Source organism: Alligator mississippiensis, chromosome 6 (assembly GCF_030867095.1).
Source record: "Alligator mississippiensis isolate rAllMis1 chromosome 6, rAllMis1, whole genome shotgun sequence".
Taxonomy (NCBI): Eukaryota; Metazoa; Chordata; order Crocodylia; family Alligatoridae; genus Alligator; species Alligator mississippiensis.
The window spans coordinates 74,745,508-74,768,255 of NC_081829.1; the positions used below are offsets into that span (position 1 = coordinate 74,745,508).

General features: G+C 46.8%; 1 long non-coding RNA gene across 1 annotated transcript in view; it reads right to left on the reverse strand.

Moving 5' to 3' along the window:
* Window positions 1-21,599, reverse strand: part of LOC132251197 (uncharacterized) — a 92,574-nt gene extending 70,975 nt beyond the window's left edge. The window contains exons 1-2 of the long non-coding RNA XR_009463092.1: window positions 21,394-21,599; window positions 20,816-21,302 (exon numbers count right to left, since the gene is read on the reverse strand). This is a non-coding gene — a long non-coding RNA (uncharacterized LOC132251197). The remainder of the gene's footprint in view (window positions 1-20,815; window positions 21,303-21,393) is intronic.
* Between the last annotated feature and the right edge of the window lie 1,149 nt (window positions 21,600-22,748).

The following is a 22,748-nucleotide window of genomic DNA, read 5'->3' on the forward strand; positions in this document are numbered from 1 at the left end:
TTGCCTATGGCCTTTAGAAAGCACATATTGCTGTTATTTAAGGCCCAGTCAACACACAAAACATTTACCAGCATAGCAATGTTCGTTAGGGTTATGAGATTTTTATATCAGCAAAAGCTCTGCATTAGTGGCAGTTATATTGCAGAGCCACCATATTTGTAAACAAATTAATTTGACAATATATTTTTTTGGTCCCTTCTACACATTACATTTAACACATTATTAACTGGTTAATCATGCCTTAAGTTGTGAGCTAGCTACACGTTCAACCAATTAACGATGCGGTAAAACAATAAGCTACAAAATTATTCCACAAAAAATGTGAGGTAACTTTGTAGCTTGTTCTAATCACACCATTAAATGAACATGTGGCCAGGTGCTCCCTGTGGCTGGAAGCCCCATCAGCTAATGAGCTCCCAGCCACAGAGGTGCACCACTTACTGCTGACAGAGCGTACAGCTGACAAAGCTCACAGTGGTGGCAGTGTTCCTGGCACTGCCCCCGCTGTGAGTCTCGCCAGCTGCAGGGCTTGCAGTGGGGAGAATGCTGTCCCCACTGTGTGCTTTGTTCGCTGTGGGACTTGCAGTGGGGAGAACACCGCCCCCACTGCAGTCCTGCACCTCATGAGGCTCATAGCAATGGCAGCCTTCTTCCAGCTGGGCTTGCTGGGCTTGCAGCCACGGGAACTGGTGCAGGGGGATCCTGGGATTCTAATCTTGCGGCACCTATATACGTGCCAGATGTCTGCTCTGACACATGCTAATTAACATGCGTGGGAGCAGACTTGATTAATCAACTGTGCTGGAGCCTGCTAATTAGTGTGCTTCAGCAGCCTCCGCTTTACATCTCTTCAGCGTCCCATGCTTCAAAATGGCAGCAGGGGTACTTTAACTAAAGCTTGTTTAAATGGCCTCTGCCACCGTTTTGAAGCATGGGGACACTGAATAGATGTGATGCTTCAGGTGCTTTAATTAGAGTGGCTCTCAGAGCTGCTTTAATTAAAGTGCTCCCCCTCCATCCCAGAGCACATGTATAGACATCCCCGGGCTTCCCCTGCAGCAGCTATAAGGCATAATAGGATCTAATGTGCAATCCCACAACCACATCTCCTGCCATGCATGTGTGGCACGGCAGGAGGCACGATTACGTGGATTGCACATTAGATGCCATTGCACCTTTACCTGAATATGTAGAGGGGCTCTTTCTTTCAGGAAAGTGGTATAAAATTACACCAACAAAAGCAGTCTTCTGTGACTGTATTAGGAAAGTTTACTTGCAGGAAAGCTTTTCTAGAATAACCTAGGCCCCAGTGTGAAGTGCAACATAGCATGAACAAAATTCAAAAGGGGATTTGAGGAACTTGGCTCTCAGCTGCTCCATGATTCCAGACTTCTCTTAATCCTCATTCTTCTCTTTCTTGCTCTCTGCATATTCATTACCTCTATCAGATATTGGCTATGCAAATGGTGGCAATAGGAACATAAACTAGTGAGCTAGCAACAAGTATAAGTGAAAAGTGGTAGTAGGGAGAGTATGGGATGAGGAAGGATGACTGTTGGTGCAAAACAACTACACTGCTATTCATTGACACAGACGTGGACTAGCTTGGTAGTCTTGGTGGTATATTTCTGAGCAATACTAATAGGAGTCTTAGCTGAAGTAACGAATTCCATTCTCACCAGTCCAATAGTTGAGATGATCAGAAATAGATAGAATAGAGTTGAACCCTAAAAGAATTTAAAGTAAGAAAAAGGGGTTTTCTACTCCAGTTTTGAAACAAATCAGTAGGATGAATCAGCCTTGGTTTTCAGTTTTATGACTTTCAAAATACAGTTGGATTGAAAAGGAACTAATGATTTTTTTAAGTATTTTCTTGAAATTGTATCATACCAATCAATACTTGTCATCTTTTATCTCTTGTTTCTCATACTTTGATGCTCATCCCTGTAAGTAATATATGGAAGACCATCTCCTATGTAACCCATGGGATAGCATACCTACAAAAGCATATCTAGGCACTGCAAGCAATTTGCTGACCTGTATTTGGCTAGCTTGAGTTATCAGAAATGCCCACTAATGCACACAGGGAAGAATGGCAATGAATTGCCTTAAATATCTATATTTCACATCAACATAGGTGTGAAGAATGTTGGAGTTTTAGTTTTGTTTTATGAATAACTAGCCAAAGTACCCGGCTTTGCATGGGTTGCAGTAATCAAATTTTAATGTTTTATAAATAAAATATTTTCATTCTATCTTATTTCCCTCTACTAATAAGCTGTGTGTATGTGTTCAATTTTGTACCCTATTTTACTTGTGTGATACAGCTTGAAACTGTGAGTTTTTGGTCATACCAAAAACCTATAAAAGTTGAACATTTAAATGTATTAAACAACTGAATTGTGAGGTAGACTTATGTATTTACTTTGTAAGACTTTAGCATAGCACTGAGAATTTCACATCACATTTTTCTATCCCAGTTTATGACGGTGTTTGACACTTTTTTATCCATGTAGAGCTTCAGGATAGACAGTGTTGCATGTTTTGCCATCTGGTGCCAAGATGAAAAGGTTTTTGCCATTGCCAACATAGAGTTGGCCATGAGAAAAGCATGAGCTTCACAGGTTGAGGCCAACAACTTTGAGTGATTGTCCCTGTGCCTTGTTGATGCTCATGGCAAAACTGAGGCAGTTTTAAATTGATATGGCAGGTCAGAGGGAAAGATTGCAATACATGGAATGAAGACATCCTGTCCTGCTGCATGGCCAGTCATGATGGTGGCTTCAATGACATGTGGCATGAGCTTCTTGACAGCCAATTTTGTTCCATTGCAGAGTGCTGGTGGGTCCAGATGCCTGAGAAGAATGATGGGTGCACCAACCTTTAGCTCCAGACTGTGGGAAGGCACACCTGGTAGTTCGAGAGAGTTGAGAAATTCTGTTGGGTAGTTGACTGACGCATTGGTGTCTGAGACACTGTCCACTGACTTGTATTTTTGCACAGTGCCAAGCAATTGAGAAAGGTCTTTGTTTATGGTATTGACCGCATCATTTTTTGGTGCTGGGATGGCTCCTTGGCATAACCACTTGTGGTCATGAAAGTGATGTGCAATATTTGGAAAAATTGCCTCTTTCAGTTCTTGAAGTGTTGCAACTGTTTTCCCAATGTTGTTCATTAAGATAGTTCCATGTTGATTCTCAGATACCATGGCCCCATTTCCCAGTTTGAGCAGGATTGCAGCAAACTCTCCAACAGATGCATCATCTGTTAGATGCACTCGCATGTTGGTCATGAGGCTGAGTCGCTGAATGATTTTTCAAATGTATGAAGCTTTGAGGCAGGCCTGCAGTTTATCAGCTTTGGGTACATGTGGAATGACTGGCAGTGTCTGTTGAAAATCCCCAGCCAACACCAGAGTCACTCCTTCCATTGTTTTGTCATTATGTTGAAGATCTTGGAGGGTGCGATCAAGAGCTTCTAAGGCAGGTTTGTGAGACATTGTGGACTCATCCCAGACAATGAGCTGGCACTCCTGCAGGACCTTTGCTTTGCCAGTACCCCTGGCAATGTTGCAGGTTGATGCCTCTGCACTTGCCAGATTTAAGGGCAACTTGAAGGCTGAGTGAGCTGTTCTTCCTCCTGTCAACAGTGTGGCAGCAATGCCTGATAATGTCACTGCAAGGGCAATCCTGTTTGTAAGCTGGATTTCGGCCAAAAGAAGATTGAAGAGAAAAGTTTTCCCTGTTCCACCTGGAGCATCCAGAAAGAAGATGCCACCACTCCCATTGAAAACTGCTTGAGTAATCTTGTTGAAGGCTTCTCTTTGGTCTGAGACCAGACTTGGCTTATTATCCTGTATGTATTTAGTAGGCTGATCAATGTTGTAGCTGGTCTCTCTCAAAATTTCATTTATCAGCTCTTTATCATTGTCTCATTGTGGGTCAGGAAGACCACAAGTTTGGAGGTCAGAGCCACCCAAAACCTTGATCTTGTCCTCAATGATAATGAGAGCTTGATTGAAGATGGCATTGCTGTAGTCCAGTTCAAGGTTTGGATTTTGCACTTGTGCCTGATGCGAAATATTCTATGCCAGATTCTCCTTGTGGTTGTCCCATAGTTGTTGAGGATTTGGCACGGCACATAACTGCATTATGATGGCAAACAGGTTTTGCAGCATCCCTGGTGACCAAGTTGCAGCTGCCTCTTCCAATGTGCTGTTCCAGTGTGTATCATCCTCCAGGAGTCCTCTGAGCTGGCAAGCCTGTTTGGAAATTTCACAGATTGTAGCATCCACTGTTCACAAGTCCTCAAATGATGTTGGACCCATGACCTCATGCAGAAGCAGTCTCAGGTAAAAGCATTCAAAATTGTTTGGATGTACAGTATACACACGACCAAGTGCATCACTGGCTTTGATGTCTGGCTGGTCTGGCATATTTTGTCTTGCTTTGTGGAGGGCCCACTTCTTGATGCCAACATTCCATGTAGTACCTGGGTACCTGACGATACAACAGTGTCTGAGAGAATTCATCATCCCTGCAGAGATTGAAGAAAGCAGTGAGAGTTGTGTCTTGTGGAACCTGGGCGCGCTCATGTGCATTTTCCTCACTGAAGTACACTCTTTGGCCGTTCTCAAGACACACACTAAGATGAAGCACTGTGGGATGTTGCTTTTGGACTGGGAAGTTGAGGATCCTCCAGATGGCTTCATTGGTGCTGATGCATCTCCCCAATTCATATTGCCACACCTCATCATGCACAGTCCCATCCCTTGTGAGGCCAAACACAGCCATGTCAGATCCTTTGTTGACATACCTGCAGACATATTTGAACAATTTCACAGAGTGGCAGTACTCAGCATTGATGTGTGCATTGAAGAGTCATGAGAGGAGTGGACAGTATGGAACAATCCATCTGTTGTCAACTTGAACCTCAGAACTAGGAACTTTGATGGTTGTTGTGAATCCACCATCTTCCGGTTTTCTCCGATGATACAGTGGGTATCCATCTTGTTCAGTCTGTGTCTCTTTCAGAAGATCGTGTGGGAACCTTTTTGTGCATTTATTATCTTTCATGCATGGTGAGTTTGGATTGATGCTTCCACAGAGACCATGCACCATCTGTGTTTTGACAATGCTGAACAGAAGCGGATCAATTTCTGGATCTGGAAGTTCAGCACTGATGAAGTCATCCACTCTGTGGACATGAAGTTCATCCTGAAGCCACAGCAGAATGTGGGCACATGGCAGGCCATGCTATTGCCACTCAGTTGTGTACATGTAGCACTGAATGGCTCCAAAAATCTTTCCCTTGTTGATGAGATTCATTAATGCCTTCACTTTTTGTCGGAATACTCTTGGCAGCAAATCATGCCAATCCTGTGGTTTTTGGCCTAGCATCAGTTCATTAGCCACTTCCACCCAAGCTGGGTTGCAGGTGAAGGTAATGAAGAGATCAGGGCAGCTACAGTTTTGCACATATGTCATGGCATCCTGAGTGCGCTCATGCATGTAGTGAGGCCCATCTATGAAACTGGACGGCAAGATGACCAATTGGCCAACATTGGCAGCATCTCCATCATTGTTCATGGCATCCCTGAGGTGAACATAGTTTTCAACTCTGAGTTTCTTTTGCTTCATTCGAATGAATCTCAACCCTTCTGCTTCAATTTTGGCATACATGTCCACAGCAAATTGGTGGAAGAGATCTTTGCACGCAAGATGTGACTGAAACTTCTAGCTCACAGCATCATCCTGTAGGCATAAAAGTCCATGGCAGCAATCTTCTTTTGAGTTGGCAGCCCCATTGCTGGGTTTGTTTGTTGCAGCTGAAAATGGTAGCCATCATCACCCTGCCAGAAAATTAGTGGATACTGAAGTGATTGGTATGTCTCAGCAATTCTCTGAAGGGAGTTGTTCCTGAGTTGCAACACAATGTCTTGATTGCCATGTTGTTCACCAGCCAGAATGACAGCCACTTCTGATGTTGTGGGTGCACTGAAGCACCGCTCATGCTCACCAGCTGGAGTTTTGTCTGCATGAATGACAACATTATATTCTGGAGTCATCTTCTCAATGGCACCCTTGAAACTGTGAACTCAGTTGTTTTCCTTGTGGAGCATGTCTTGCAACTACAACACCACCTGCAGGTTGGTTAGAATGACATTGTTGCAACACTGTTCAGCCTGCTTTGTACTGTCATCCATGAAGTAGATCTGCAGGAATTTGGACTCTTCATTTGGGAGTGGCATCAGACTGCCAATCCGATGATAAACATGGCCCTGCACTTTAAATGTGGGCATGTAGCCAGATTCTCTGATGTCTTTTGTGGTGCCAAAAAATGTCATTTGGAAGCATGAGTTATATCTTCTAATGTTGCTTTGGAAACGATGCGCATCTGGAGTGTTGCCTGTCAATATATGAAGGGGCTCAGGAGGATCATTCATTTGGGGCAGTTGAACCTTGCCATTGTTGCAGCATATCCCTGGAGCTTCTCCTTGCCATCTCATTGCAAGGCAGTCTCTGCAAGAAGTCGCCATTGAGCCAAATGCAACTAATGGATCAGAACCGTAATCCAAGGCTGGATTGTAGAAGAATGCAAAGTATTCTTTTTCCCGCCAGGGCCAGTTCCTGGCTGCAGCCATTGCTACTCTGTTTGCAGCTTGCTATGCAGGAGCTTCAGTTGCTCTGGCTGCAGCCCTTGCTGCTCCGTTTGTTTCTCATCTTGCAACTTGCTGCTCTGGAGTCTCAGCTGCTCTGGCTGCAGCTTTTGCAAATCGATTTTTGGCAAGTTTACTTCTTGTAGATTGCCTTACAGGAAATGCCTCTCACAACCCCCTAATCAGTCCCTGAGAAGGCCCAGTACGATTTTTTCCCTGGATCTTCTTTAAGCCCTCACTCCACTTGTGAGTACTCCCAGGTCCTGTTAACCAGTCCCAACCACAGCCCTTAAGGGAATACTCCTACATGCGGAGCCTTCCCCAGCTGTACTGGTTGACTTTGGCCAGGAGCTTTGAGCTTTGCTAAATAATGTTTTGCACATGCAAATTTACTCTGCTTCCTGGGGCTGACCTGTCACAAGGGGGTTATGCAGTATAGATAAAAAAAATTGGTGAAAAATTTATTGAGCCAAATAAAAAAATAGCACCCAGGTGCATATCCCCAGGGTCTCCTTAGTATGCATGCAAAGTTTCAAGTCTCTAGGTATCATCGTCTTGGAGCTATGGTGCTCCCACACACACACACACACACACACACACACACACACACAGACCCTTTTATTAATATAGAAGACAAGTCGTTATATGTAGGGCCTAGTTTAAATTGTGGGTCCAACTTGCTAATATCATGGCCCAATCATGGTGGGGGCCACTGTTCTTGTTCCCGGATTGTGGCACCCACCCCTTCCCCTGCACACACACACACCCTGATTGGTTGCGAGCCTCTCCCCCATATTAAAAACCCAGCTCAGCTGCACAAAGCTGCCCCTCAGGTTGGACATGGCTGGGCCAGAATCCACCTGCTCCCCTGCACTGCAGTCTCTCATTCTGGGAAACCCTTTCCCTTCAGCACCAGGAAGGAGGAGGAGGAGGAAGAGGAGGCACCACAGGCCAGCAGAGCCCCCCTCCACCTTGCCGAGCAGGGGCAGAAGCTGAGGGGACGGACAGGGGAATCCCCCTCCATCCCTCACAGCTGGGGCTTCTCCCTGACTCCACCACCAGTGTGCAGCAGGGAGGGCATGGAGCCCATTCCCCACAGCTGCCTCCCAGGGATAGGGGAGGGGACACCAGGAGGTGTGAGGGAGGGTCCAGCTTGGCAGTACCTTTGCTTTCCTGGTTTTGGCAGAGCCACTTCACATGAAGCACTGGTAGATCACCCACAGTTCCAGTTCTTCACCTTGAAGCTGGGATAGCAGCACCCAGCTGCTAGCTGACTCATGTCAGACCCCTCCACATCAATCTGAGCTGGAGCCAGACAGGCTGCAAGCTGGCCCCTTCCCACTGACTGCTGCCGCCTCAAGCTACCACTGCTTCATGGGCTCCAGCCCCCTTGTGCTGCCCCCTGCCCACAGGCTGCACAGGAGGCAGGTGGGCAGCGACTTCCTGGCATTGAACAAAACATGGGGCCAAGCCGGGCAGGGCAGGCTGGGCTGGCACACAAAGACGGGGCTGGGAAGGTAGCTGCTGCCACCACCTCTACTTTATGGAGGCTGGCGGGACTGAGGAGGGTTCATTAGGGTTATGGCAGTAGGGAGGGGGAACATTCTTCTCCTCCATCCTGCCATCCCTATGACTGCTGCCAGCTGAGTGCAATGCTCCTGTCCTGTTAAGTCACCCCTCCAAGGTGTTTAATGGTCCTTGCCTACCAGGCCCAAAGCGGGACAGACCAATGAGGAACACAGGGGTAGGCCCGCCCCTCCACCTCACCACCACTGAGGAAATCAGCCTGAGGAAGGAGCACCAATTAGCCAGTGCGCCAGTTGGTCCAAGGCCTGTCACTCCAGGCTCTGAGCAGCACTCCCTTCCCTCCTCCTTTCACATTTTATTGGTGGGTCCACCCATCCAACACTTGCAGCAGCCATCTTGCTGCAACACAATGCCATGATATGGCCACTTACTGGGGATCTCCCCGACAAACGGCCATATCGTGGCATTGGGTTTCAAATTTTGTTTTTCATGAAAATTACTTAATTTCATGATTTTCATGAAAAATGTGAAATTGTCATTTAAACCAGACCTTAGCTATATGTGTGGTCTGGATGTAGCAGACTCTCTGGAAGTTGGATAGATAATTCCAGCTGGAGCTCTCCCCATATATCCATGAATCCATCAGTGATTTTAATTTAGTTGCCTGATATTATGATAGGCAACACAGTAAATTCACTATTGGAAAACCTCCTTCTACTCCCACTGGAGAAATGCATGAGCCAGTTTGACCAGACTCAGAAGACCACTTAAAACTTATTAAATATACACACATACACACACACATACTCTCTCTTTGGGAGGGAAGTCTTGAACAAAACAACTCTCAAATGATTTACCACACACACACACACACTCATGCACATGGATACGTAGGAAGTCACTGTGAGGGTAGTTAAATGGTGAGGCATAAATTGTTGAGGTATAGCCCCAGTGCTGAGTTAAATAGGACCTAGCTGGCAAGGAAAAGCTATGTGGTTATATTTACACAATGTGATCCTTAGGCTTGCATTATTTTTTGCTGTTTTCCTCCTGCTTGTTATATTCCAGGAATTATATTCTGATTTGAACAATGTTGTTCTCTATTACTGGATCTACCAACAGCCACAGCTCCTGGAAATCAAAAGCAGGAGCCAAAGCCAGTTGAACCTGCTGAAAGTAATATGGTTGGAAAACAGAGTGATGTAACCCAGAGATCTAGTCTAAAAGTACAGTGTATTCTGAGATTCCACTTAGAGGTGTGTAGGTGGAGGCCTGTTACTAAAAGAGGTGGCCCATGGAGAGACAAAGTTGTATATGAAGCCTGGTCCAGCCCAAGCCCCAAAACCTGCCTACAATCCTGGGCAAATTCTCAGATACTTAATCTGTGCTGAGTTCCAGGCTGCCACAACTATACTGCCAATTTAGAGGTAGCTAAGTTCATTTACATGAGCTGCAGTCCCACCTTTACACAGACTGAATGAGAGGCCAAGCTACTGCTGTTCTTGGAACTGCAATGGGATTCACCATGGGATTCACACGTGGCTATGTGAAGCCTTATAACCATCAATGGGTTTTATGTAGCTAAATTCCTATCAACTCCACTAGGAACATATCCCTACTATCAGGAGCAGATCCAGGGAGCTGCAGTGGCACAGTAGCACCCCCACCTTCCACATGAAGATCACATGCTGGCAACTTCATTTCCCCACAGCCCTGGATGCCTCCGTCTACTGCAGTGCCTGAGGCACTGGACTGGAGTGGGCTACCTGGGGGGACCAATTAAGGAAGGTGGGATTTGCCTGCTGCCACTGCTGTTTCAAGCTGATCTACGGATGGGAGAAGCCTGAGAATTGCTCCTGCTAATCTCTAGCCAGCAGCTACAGGAAAAACCTGCCTAGGGTGCCAGATCTCTGCTCCCTCCTCCTCCACTTCATTTTTTCCACCGGCCCAAGCACTCCAATTGGTGGGAACAGCTGTGTGAAGGGCCCCAGTGGGTTAAGGATACCAGGCACACCGGCTCCCTACCCATCCCCTGGGTGTCCCCCACAGTCTGGGAGCAGGCACTGGAAAGAATGAATAGCAGCAAGCTCTGGAGCTGCTTGAAAGCAAGGACTTCAGGCAGACCTTGCATTGGTGAGCTCATAGTGTGCCTATATATGTGCTCAGTGGGGGAATCGTGGGGGGGATTGTACTTTAATTAGAGCGGTTCCCAGAGAGCAGCATCACGTGTATTAAGCCCCCACCCATTTGAAAATATAACTAAAGCTTGTCTAATGAGCTTTAGTTAAAATGTTCCAGCAGCTATTTTTAAACCCACAGGGGCTTATACATGTGATGCTGTGGCAATGCTAGAGCATTCTAATTAGAACATGGAGTAGACTCAATTAATCGAATCTGTTCTGACACATTCTAATTAGAACGCATCAGAGTGCACGTGTAGTCGCCCACAGAGCTCAGCACGTGCAGAGCTCCCAGCAGTACCTGTGCTGACATGCTGATAAGTTTTGAGATCCCACTGGCATCAGGGATCACAGCAAGGGCTGTGGCCACACCCCCTTTGGCTATGAGCAGTGATCTCTCTTCACTTCACGCAACACATAGCCAAACACGGGTTTGGCCACCCCCTTGTTGTTGCAGTCCTGGATTGACCCTTGCTGCTACTCTAAGCCATTCCCAACCCCTGGCCTAGGTGGAGGCCTTGAGAATTCTTTAATTTGATCCCGGATGTATCTTCCTTGAGAGTCAGGCAACAGACATGTCCCTGAGGCCTCATCTGCAACTGACATAGCTGGAAGGAGAAGCTGGAATTCACACCAGTTAAGCTAGTCATGTCCACTTACTGCTGAATTTGGACTAATCCCAAATAAGAGGCAGGCCCCAGAACTGTGACATAAAAAAGAAGTGGATGAGTACTCCTATGGCAATCATCTCTGTTCACATAAAACAGATCAAGCAGAGAGACAATATGCATATTCATGAATCATAAAAATAATTTTAACAATTCTAACGTGATCCTTCACACACTGAAAAGTGTCCTTTAACAGGACTGCAACACACTTAGCCAAAATTATAGTAAAAGATTTGTAAAAGTTTTGATTTTGACTGGCAGTTATGTCTCCAGTGAAGGCTTCACTCATTACTCTAAATGACGTACGAAAAAAAGTTAGTATCTCCACTAAAGTCAAAGTCCTTTCACAAATGCTTCAGCTATTTAATCTTGCAATTCAATAATATTTGCTAGTCACAGTACTGATACCAGCACCCTGAAGGAAGGAAGCTAGACTTTCTTCAGCTGATAAGGCTAGAAGCAGAAACATTCTGAAAGGTCGGACTCTTTCTTTACCATTTTACAGCTCTGCCCAGTTAGGTACAATAATACAAAATGGCTACAAAACTGTCAGGCCTCAGTTACTAATAACCTTGAGTTACCCTTTCATTCAAATGCAAGCAACAGTAAACATTAACAATCCACATAACCAAAGCTGTAAAAGCTGCTGAGTTTCAGCAATAATAAAGCAACGCATACATCCAATCACATGAACCGATACCTCCAGGCCTACATCACACTGAAATTCAAATATAGATGTTAATCTTGTCTGGTTTGGTGCAGCTTATCAGATTCACTTTAAATTTGATTTGCCTTAGTTTTCTTTTTAAGGATGTTCAGTCTTTATCACCATCATCATCATTTAGATTTAGATCCCACCCTATCCAGAGAGGCTTAGAGCAGCTTTTCATATAAAGTAATAGATTGTTTGTCATATACACTTTTTTGATAATGAAATGTTGTATAAAGAAATGCAAACCCATCTAGCACAGCAGAGCAAATCTTTATAGAGAACTTCAGTGTTTTAAATATAGACAGACAGATAGATTGATTAAGGGAGATATTTTGCAGTTCAAAACCTACCCATTTGGGATTCGATTTTCCAAGTGAAACAAATTACAGGTTATACAAAGTTACAGTTCTGCCTGGTAAGTCATTCACACATGCTGACAGCTCATTACTACAGAGATTTCATCAGTGCCACTCCTTCAGCATGAGACAGCTTGTATGGCTTATTTTCAGCTATGATTTATAATTTGCATAGAGCAGAGTGAAATAATTCAATTAATACACATCTGCTAGGATTTAGCAATCTGTAAATTAAGCCAGGCAGCATTTTCTGTTTTTTCCAAGCTTCATTTTATTTAAAAAATCTGCATGTTTTAAAGCCTCATATATTTAATCCCTGAACAATTTGCCCAGATAATTATGACTATTAATGGCCCTTATTTGTAGAGAATTTTGTATAAAACACACAGCTCTTTCTTTTTTTTCTTCCAAGGCAAATGAAGGCTCATTCCTGTGGTCCCTAAGTGCTGAATGCATTTTAAGTGAGATCCATGTGAATGTCTGTATTTTTCCATCTCTCTCAGTTTCTTCTTGTTACTGGGATTTTAAAAAGAGCTTGTCATTTAATTTTGAAGAGTTGTTTGTGAACATTCTGACCTGTTTCATCAATAAGTTTGACCACATAGCTTCCCTCTTGTGGTTGATGGCTCTATTATTCTGAGCAATATGACTATTTCAGAAGACCATGATCATAAAAGTATTTTGTACACTAGGAAATTTTCTACACTATAAAATTCTCCTAGTGTAACTACATCATTTAGGGATGTGAAAAATACCACAGCCTCTACCTGAAGTAGTTTGATCAGCAATCCCCCTTCCTTCTCTCTCTCCCCCCCCCCCCCCCCCCCCCACTTTGGACAAAGCCTTGCTGAAAATCAAAGGGCTTCTGCCAGCTAAACGTCTGTTGTCTTGAGAGATGGGTTAATTATGCTGGCAGATCTGCTCTTTTGCTGAAATATGCCCTGTCTCTGCTGACATAGTGCAAGGTGGCAACAGCCTTAAAATGCAGACAAGCCCTAAGACCTAGGTCCCTGATTTTTAATGCTGGTGTTGGTCTGTTCAGTGCTACAAAGAAATTAGTTTAAGTATCCAAAAACCTTTGAGGAACTGGGATTACATGATGTAAAGGCCTAGGTTTCATTTTCAGAAGCCATAGATTTCAGACATTAAGGCTTGAAGGGTCCTCGGTATATCATCGAGTCCAGCCCTCCGCCCAAAGGGCAGGAAGTCAGCTGGGGTCATAGGATCCCAGCAAGGTAAGTATCCTTGGAGGCTTGGACAGTAAAGAAATTCTTCCTTATGTCCAGCCTGAAACGGTCTTGCAGGAGTTTGTAACCGTTCAACCTCGTCATCCCTTGGGGTGCTCTGGTGAACAAACGTTCCCCCAGATACTGGTGGTCACCCCTGATAAACTTATAGGTAGCCATCAGATCACCCCTGGGTCTGCGCTTTTCCAGGCTAAAGAGCCCCATGGCTCTCAGCCTGTCATCATAAGGTCTGTTTTCCTGACCTCTGATCATGTGCGTGGCTCTTCTCTGCACTCTCTCAAACTTCTCCACATTCTTTTTGAATTGTGGGGCCCAAAACTGGACGCAGTACTCCAGTTGTGGCCTCACCGAGGCTGAGTACAAGGGGAGAATGACGTCCTGGGATTTGCTTGAGAAGCATCTATGGATGCAAGCCAACGTTTTGGTTGCTTTACTAGCCGCAGCATCACATTGAAGGCTCATGTTCATCTTGTGGTCAATGATGACCCCCAAGTCTCTTTCTTCCATAGTGCAGTGTAGCACTGCTGAGCCTATAAGGATGCTGCAGGTTTTTCCTCCAAAGGTGGAGAACTTTGCATTTTTCAGTGTTAAACATCATCAGGTTCTCGTCCACCCATTTACTGAGCCTGTCCAGGTCAGCCTGGATCACCCTCCTGTCTTCTGGTGTGGATGCTTTGCCCCAAAGTTTGGTGTCATCGGCGAATTTGGCCAGTCCGCTTCTGACTCCAATGTCCACATCATTAATGAAGATGTTGAACAATATGGGTCCAAGGACAGAGCCTTGGGGGACCCCACTGGTCACAGGGCACCATGACGATTGACTTCCATCAACCACCACCCTCTGGGTTCTACCGCGGAGCCAGTTTCCCAGTCAGTGGATCGTGGTGGACCCAAGGCCATAATTGACCACTTTCACCAAGAGGTGATCCTGGGATACCAGATCGAAGGCTTTTTTGAAGTCAAGATATATGACATCAATCTCTTCTCCCCTGTCCAGGTGATAGGTCACCTGGTCGTAGAAGGAAATGAGATTGGTCAAGCAAGACCTACCCACAACAAACCCATGCTGGCTATCCCTCAGGATGTTGGTGTCAGCCAGTCCATTAAGGATGGCCTCTTTAATAAACTTTTCTAAGATCTTCATGTAGGCTCCTAAGTCTCATTTATCTTCAATGGGTATGTTTACACATGAATATGAATGCAACACAATAAACTCCTGCACAGTTTATTGCTCCCAGGTGCATGTGACAACAGACCCAGGGGGTCAGCCTGCCAATTCGGGTATGCTCTGACCCAGCTCAACATGCTGCAGAGGAGCTGGCTGGGGCATGAGCATGCTGCAGTGTGGGGCTAGCCCACCCAGCCCTGATCAGTGTCTACACACGCATTGTAGAGAAGTAAATAACTCTGCTGTAGGATAGTACTTGTGTCTGGTAGTAATAACCCATGGCAGAGTTAATTAGTTTGCTCTGATCTAACAGCTCCGCATGTGTAGACCTGTGATGCTTTACTGCGGAGCTAGTTTGGCAACTCCGCAGTAAGCATCTCATGTAGATACACCCAATGAGTCGTAGGCTCCTACATTCCTAAGGCCTACAGCCTCAGTATTTAGGGCATCTAACTCCCAATGATATCAGCGGGAGTTAATCTTCTAAATGCCTTTGAGCATCTGGCCTAAGTCACTTTTGAAATAAGACTTAAGAGTTTGCAGTGCTGAACTCACCACTGCCTACATGCCTCTAAAAACCTAGGGCTTAACTCCTAAATGTTTCCAACATTACTTGCACGTTTTGGCCAGTGTGCTTGAAAGTTGTTAGAATATTTTCTAGATAATGTTTTCAGGAAAAGGCATTTTCTTCCTGTTCATATAAAGTAGCCAATACCTCTCAGTATTGAGCCTTTTGTTTCCAGTGGGGGTTTTGGAGCAGAAGGGAGAGAAGTAGGGAAGGGCTTACTTCAAATGCACAAGATCTGTCATGCTGTTGAATTATAATTCATAATAAAATTATCACTCTTACTGTGCTAAGCACTATACCAGGGGTAAGCAACCCCTGGCATGGGAGCCAGAGTGTGGCATGCAAAGGCATTTTGCTTGGCACATGCACCTTGGGGCGGACAGCAGGGAAGAGTCCAGGGCTGCACTGCCACAACAAGGACTGGGCCCATTGCAACTCCCCTGCCATCCACTCCTGGCATGCCAACATCTTACAAGACAAGCTTGCAGGTCTTTTTGACACTCTGTCCAAAAACATTGCCGACCCCTGTACTATACACTCATAAAGGAAAACACAATTCCCACCTTAAATATCTCAGAAATTCATAGCACTGCATATTAACTATTTAGTAAAGTGAGCATTTAACTCCTGTGTAAAAACAGTCAATTGTGGAGAACTATGCAGCAAAATGTATGTCTACACAATGAATTCCTGGCGCTCCTCTCTTATTATTTGCTATTTCTTGAGTACTAACTGCTCAAGGCTGCAAAACAGAAATGAACAAGAAAGTCATGACACAGTCATGACATTCTTCAGGAGGGCAGTTGCAGGAAGGACCAGCAATGAAGCAGTTAAAGTACTCCTAGTTGTGAAATATGAATACACCGAACAAATGCATTTCCATTTCCATAAATGAAAAGCCAACATAAATACACAAGTAATGTTTACATAATGGGGAAGGGAGGGGAATAACTCCATTATCAACCAGTAATTCTTCCAAAGATGACTTTTCAGTGACTCAATAATCCTCTTATGCATCAGCCATACTTAATTGACACTTCCCAATTCTACACCTACAGAAACAGCATATTCCTTGCCTAGCCAGTTTTCAATCCAGTGTGCTAGCTTTCCACGTTTTCCATGATTCCACTCGGCATATTTTGCTAATGCCTTTGATAGGCAACTACGTACACTCTAATTATTGCATGCCGTGCCTGTCTGGTCTGTTCCCCCTTATTTGTCTACAGAAGCTTCAGAGTATCAGCTAAAATTCCATTGCATTATTCAGGCATGACCTTCATTTTCTTGAAATCAGATTTACTCTGTCTTCATCTGTGATTTTCCATTTCCTCCATGCGTGGGTCTTACTCAGTGACTCGATGCCTCTATCTTTGTGCTGTAATATTTATACCAGATCAAGTGCTTTTAGTCTTTTATAGAAGCCAAGGAGACAACCATATTATAAACAAAACTTAAAATTTGGAGCATGTTTTAATCCCTTGTTAACCTTTTGGAAAATTAACAAACGAGCACCACATTACTATATATATATATGTTGTGGACTTGATAGCTGCAACCTTCCTGGAATTTCTAAGCATCTCTGTGGGCGCCATGTGAAAAGACCAGCCTGCTGATGTGTGGTGCTCAACAGTGAAAATAAGTGGATACACAAAGACTTGGACAATAATATAAAACAATAGTATCTCACATTTAGATAGGGATTTGTGTGGTAACCAGATTCCATGAAATCCCACTATGGAAGAAGGCAGACAAGGTTCTTTGGGTAAATCTGATATCTTTTATTAGACCAACTCTAATAAAAGAGCTGGTCTAATAAAGATCGCAGTGAAACTATCTTCATTAGACCAACTCTTTTATTAAAGTTGATAAAAGATATCGGATTTACCCAAAGAACCTTGTCTGCCTATGTCCTTAGAACAACACGGTTACAACCTATACCCCTATAACTATGGAAGAAGGTCTCCCCACCTCCAGGTGACCCACCTTATCTCTTGCCTGAAAAAAATCCTTCTGACTTCATCTCTCTTTCCATGCCTTCTAAGAAGCTCTGCCTATATTGTATTTTGTTACTCTATATGAGACTTCATAGCCTACATAAGGCTGTTCTGATGATATTGTGTGGTTACCCAACCTAGAATAATGTTTATCTGACCCATGTGCAAGGGATTTTGCTCTGGAGTTTCAATTTTGTAGCAAGGCTTATATAGTCCAAATTCTTCTACCAGATAAAGATTGCCATGGAAATCAATAGAGTATGTGATCACACACAAAGGGATTTTTTAGCCTTATTCGTTTTACACAAGGTCATCCTAGCAATTGTTCTGTGATTCATATTTTTCTTATATGGTGATACAAAGCCAGCAGAATGAGACTCAGTGTCCCTGCTGACTGGCACCAATTCCACAGAGGCATAACCGTGCTGCTTTTCTGCAACAGACTGCTCAGCATAACACATACCACTTTGGCTCACCTTATCAAGTTTGTATTATTACAGATCAGCAGGGATCCTGGTTTCTTCTGTATAAAAACCGCAACTTCTCTGATTTAAGAAAAAACAACCCCAAATCCATGTTTTTCTGTGATGCCACTATATATATCTAGTTCATAGATTCATAGATTCATAGATGTTAGGGTCAGAAGGGACCTCAATAGATCATCGAGTCCAACCCCCTGCATAAGCAGGAAAGAGTGGGTCTAGATGACCCCAGCTAGATACTCATCTATCCTCCTCTTGAAGACCCCCAGGGTAGGGGAGAGCACCACCTCCCTTGGGAGCCCGTTCCAGACCCTGGCCACTCGAACTGTGAAGGAGTTCTTCCTAATGTCCAATCTAAATCTGCTCTCTGCTAGCTTGTGGCCATTGTTTCTTGTAACCCCCGGGGGCGCCTTGGTGAATAAATACTCACCAATTCCCTTCTGTGCCCCAGTGATGAATTTATAGGCAGCCACAAGGTCGCCTCTCAACCTTCTCTTGCGGAGGCTGAAAAGATCCAGTTTCTCTAGTCTCTCCTCGTAGGGCTTGGTCTGCAGGCCCTTGACCATACGAGTTGCCCTTCTCTGGACCCTCTCCAGGTTATCCGCATCCTTCTTGAAGTGTGGCACCCAGAATTGCACGCAGTACTCCAACTGCGGTCTGACCAGCGCCCGATAGAGGGAAAGTATCACCTCCTTGGACCTATTCATCGTGCATCTGCTGATGCACGATAAAGTGCCATTGGCTTTTCTGATGGCTTCGTCACACTGCCGGCTCATGTTCATCTTGGAGTCCACTAGGACTCCAAGATCCCTTTCCACCTCTGTGCCACCCAGCAGGTCATTCCCTAGGCTGTAGGTGTGCTGGACATTTTTCCTCCCTAGGTGCAGCACTTTGCATTTCTCCTTGTTGAACTGCATCCTGTTGGTTTCTGCCCACTTGTCCAACCTATCCAGGTCTGCCTGCAGCTGTTCCCTGCCCTCCAGCGTGTCCACTTCTCCCCATAGCTTTGTGTCATCTGCAAACTTGGACAGAGTACATTTGACTCCCTCGTCCAAGTCACTGATGAAGACATTAAAGAGTATCGGTCCAAGGACCAAGCCCTGCGGGACCCCGCTGCCCACACCCTTCCAGGTTGAGACCGACCCATCCCCACGACTCTTTGGGTGCGACCCTCTAGCCAATTCGCCACCCACCGGACTGTGCAGTCATCCACTTCACAGCCTCTTAACTTGTTCACCAGTATGGGGTGGGATACCGTATCGAAGGCCTTCCTGAAGTCTAAGTATACGACATCCACCCCTCCTCCTGTGTCCAGGCGTTTCGTAACCTGGTCATAGAAAGAGACTAGATTGGTCAGGCACGATCTGCCCGCCACAAACCCGTGCTGGTTTCCCCTCAGCATAATTTGCCCTGCCGGGCTCTCACAAATGTGAGCCTTGATAATTTTTTCAAAGACTTTACCAAGGATGGAGGTGAGACTGACCGGCCTATAGTTGCCCGGGTCCTCCTTCCTTGCCTTTTTAAAAATGGGGACCACGTTAGCCCTTTTCCAGTCCTCCGGGACTTGGCCCGTGTGCCATGAGCGTTCAAATATTCCCGCCAGTGGCTCTGCAATGATGTCGGCCAGTGCCTTCAGCACCCTCGGATGGAGCTCATCCGGGCCTGCCGACTTAAAGCCATCCATTTCTTCCAAGTGACTCTGCACCATCTCAGGGTCTACTCATGGAAGTCTGGTGCCTTGCTCCTGCCTCTCTACAACCCCAGTGAGAGACTTGTCTTGCCCCTCGCTTAGGAACACTGAGGCAAAGAACTCGTTGAGGAGTTCAGCCTTGTCCCCCTGTCTGTCACCAATTGTTTCTGCCCATTTAGCAGGGGTCCTATTCCTCCCTGGGCCTTCCTTTTACTCCCTATATATCTAAAAAACAATTTCTTGTTGTCTTTTACTTGGGTTGCCATCCTCAGCTCCATGGTAGCTTTGGCCTGCCTAACTGCCTCCCTACAAGCACGAGCAGAGGAGGTATATTCATGTTTAGTGATCTCACCTTGTTTCCACTTTTTATGTGCTCCCCTTTTGGCCCTTAGGCTGCCCTGGATTTCTCTGGTCAGCCATGGAAGCCTCCTGGCCCCTTTCCCTTTTTTGCCTCGCTCAGGGATCGTCTTGCTTTGTGTCCGAAGGATAGTTTTCTTTAGGCACAGCCACCCTTCTTGGGCTCCCATCCCTTCAAAACTCCTACTCTGCAGTGCTTCTTTAACTAATCGCCTGAGTGCATTGAGATCAGCTTTCCTAAAGTCTAGCACTTTCACCCTACTAGTTACCTTACCCACTCGACGTCTTATGTTGAATTCTATTATTAGGTGATCACTGTCTCCCAAATGGCTACCGATCTGGAGGTCCCATATCATGTCATCCCCTGTTGCCAATACCAGATCCATTATGGCATTCCCCCTAGTGGGACCATGCACCTCCTGTGTCAGGTGGAGGTTCTGTATACAGGTTAGAAACCTGCATGAGCGATGGGACCTTGCTGTCTGCGTCTCCCAGCAGATATCCGGGTAGTTTAGGTCCCCCATGACTACCGCCTCTTTAGCTTTTATGGTCTCCGAGAGTTGCTTCAGGAGCCCCACATCTATTTCTTCCCCTTGGTGTGGGGGTCTGTAGCAGACCCCTACCACCAAATCCCTTTCTCCTTGCCCCCCACGTAGCCTAACCCACAATCCTTCTACTTCCTCAACCTTGGATTCTGTCTTGATGAGGGTTGATGTATATTGCTCACTGACATAAAGTGCAACCCCCCCCCTTTCTTCCCTGACCTGTTCTTTCTATACAATCTATAGCCCTCAATATGTACCGCCCAGTCATGGGATGAATCCCACCAGGTCTCTGTTAGCCCCACTAAGTCATAGGTGTTTAGTGCAAGCAGGAGCGTTAATTCATCCTGCTTGTTCCCCATGCTCCTAGCATTAGTATATAGGCACTTGAGCCCTGCGACTGGTGCCTTTGCTGCCCCCCCGCTCCGAGTCCGAAGGGGTCCATTGTTTCTTACCTTCTTGTTTCTTACCTGTTCTGTAGTGCTGGTCTCCCCATGGCTTTCAGGTTTCCAATGTTCTCCTTCTTCAGGCTGGGCTGTCCTTGTGGGTGCCACATGGTTTGGTGGTCCACAGCTTCCCTCGCCCTCATCTTCCCCTCCCCCCAGTGAGCCTAGTTTAAAGCCCGCCGGAGGAGATCCGCCAACCTAGTAGAAAACACACGCTTACCTTTGGGGGACAGGTGAAGCCCATCCCAGCTGAGCATGTCCCTCGTTGTGATGTGCGGGTCATTGTCCAGGAATCCGAAGCCTGCCTCGAGACACCACTGCCGAAGCCGCCAGTTGGTCTCTCTGATGCAGTTCTCCTGCCGTCTTCCTCATCCGGTCACTGGTAAGATGGAAGAGAAAACCACCTGTGCACCGAACTCCTTCAGCACGCCACCCAGAGCACTGTAGTCCGCCATCAGGTGATCGGGGGTTCTCCTGGACGCATCATTAGTACCCACATGGACTAGGACCATGGGGTAGTAATCGGTGGGCTTGGTCCTGGCCTGGATTACTTCCATCACATCCTGAATCTTTGCTCCAGGGAGGCAGCATACCTCTCGTGCCAAGGGGTCCTGGCGACAGATGGGCCCTTCCATACCTCTCAGGATGGAGTCGCCTATGACGAGCACTCGTCGCCTCCTCCTCTGGCTCCTCGTGGATCTCTTGATCTGTTCGGAGTGTGAAGAATGTGGTGTTTCTTCTTGCCCAAGGGTTTCCTCCTCCCCTTCCATCTCCTGCAGGGTCTCCAGGGCCTTGTACCTGTTCACCAGTCGGACTGGAGAAGCTGGTACCGGTTCGCTGCGAGCTGCTCCGGTCCTGGCTGTGACCGTCTGCCACTCTGCTGTGGAGGGCACTCCCCGGGCTGCTTCTTCCTTAGGTGCCTGGGCCTGCAGGGAAAGGAAATAACTGTCAATTTCATCCTCCACCTCCCTGATCCCCCTCAGCCTGCTAACCTCCTCCCGGAGCTCCCTCCCCTGCGCCTCCAGAGCCCTAAGACAGGCACCTGCCGGACAGGTGTGGGGGCCCCCAATCTCTGCCCCCCCGACCCTGCTGGGGATCCCCCTCAGGCCAGGAGGTAGGGGGACATCAGCTCCCCCATGGGCTCGGTCTGGGTGGAGGCCTCAGACCTGCCCCAGGTAGCCTTGTCCCCCTGGGCAGAGGCCCTAGCAGCACTCCTCGTAGACACCATTCTAAGCTGCTGTTTGTAGACCCGCGCGGTGTCTACGCCCTACCCCTACAGGAGTCTCACTCACCCGCCGGTGTGAACGCCTGCGCAAATGCCGGCATGCTCTTACAGAGCGCGTCTGTTTGCGCGCTCTGTTCGCGCCGCGTGGCTCGGGAGCGCAGCTCCCTACTGGCTCAGCTATATGGGACCCGGGGGGCTTCCCCTCCAGATCCGGCTCAGCTGCGCCGGGTCCCTCCGCCCCACTTACCTTCAGGGGATCAGCTGCTGCTGCCCCCGCTGCTGCTTCCTCTGCTGCTGCTGGTGCTGCCGCCGCCGCCTCCGGTCAGTCAGTTGCTAAAAGGGGCACACGTGCGTGCGGGACACACGTGTGCTGACTCCTCTCCTTCCTGCCGCTGGTTCCCGGACGCCTACCAGTGCCTCAATCATTATAATAAAATAAATTCTAAATACCCATATATTTTGGCATTTGATTTGGGGTTTTTTTATCATGGAGAATCAGAGATTCCCCTACCCCCCTTGCTCACCAGGATATGGGTCGGTCCAGCTGTGGCTGTTCCCCTGCATTGCTTTGCGGCGCTGAGCAGCCCTGATATGTTGGTGTCCTGCCCATGCTATTACCCCTCACTCCCGTCTCAGTCCCCTGGGCCCTGCTGGTGCCCCTCACTCTGCACCCCCAGTCCCCCCAGCCCTGCTGTTGCCCGGGCTAAGGGTCTAGGGACCCAGGTCCACAGCCCCCTGCTGCAGCGCCTAAGCCCCGGCTGCTGCCCACCGGAGGTGGTGGCTGCTGCAGTGGAGCAGAGTGCAGAGCCCAGCTCCCACACCCTCACAGGTGGCACGACTGGAGCAGAGCCTGTCAAGGTGAAGGTAAGTATGGGATGTTCACTACTGGCTCAGGGCTTCCCGCCCTGTTGGCCTCCCCCACAGGGCC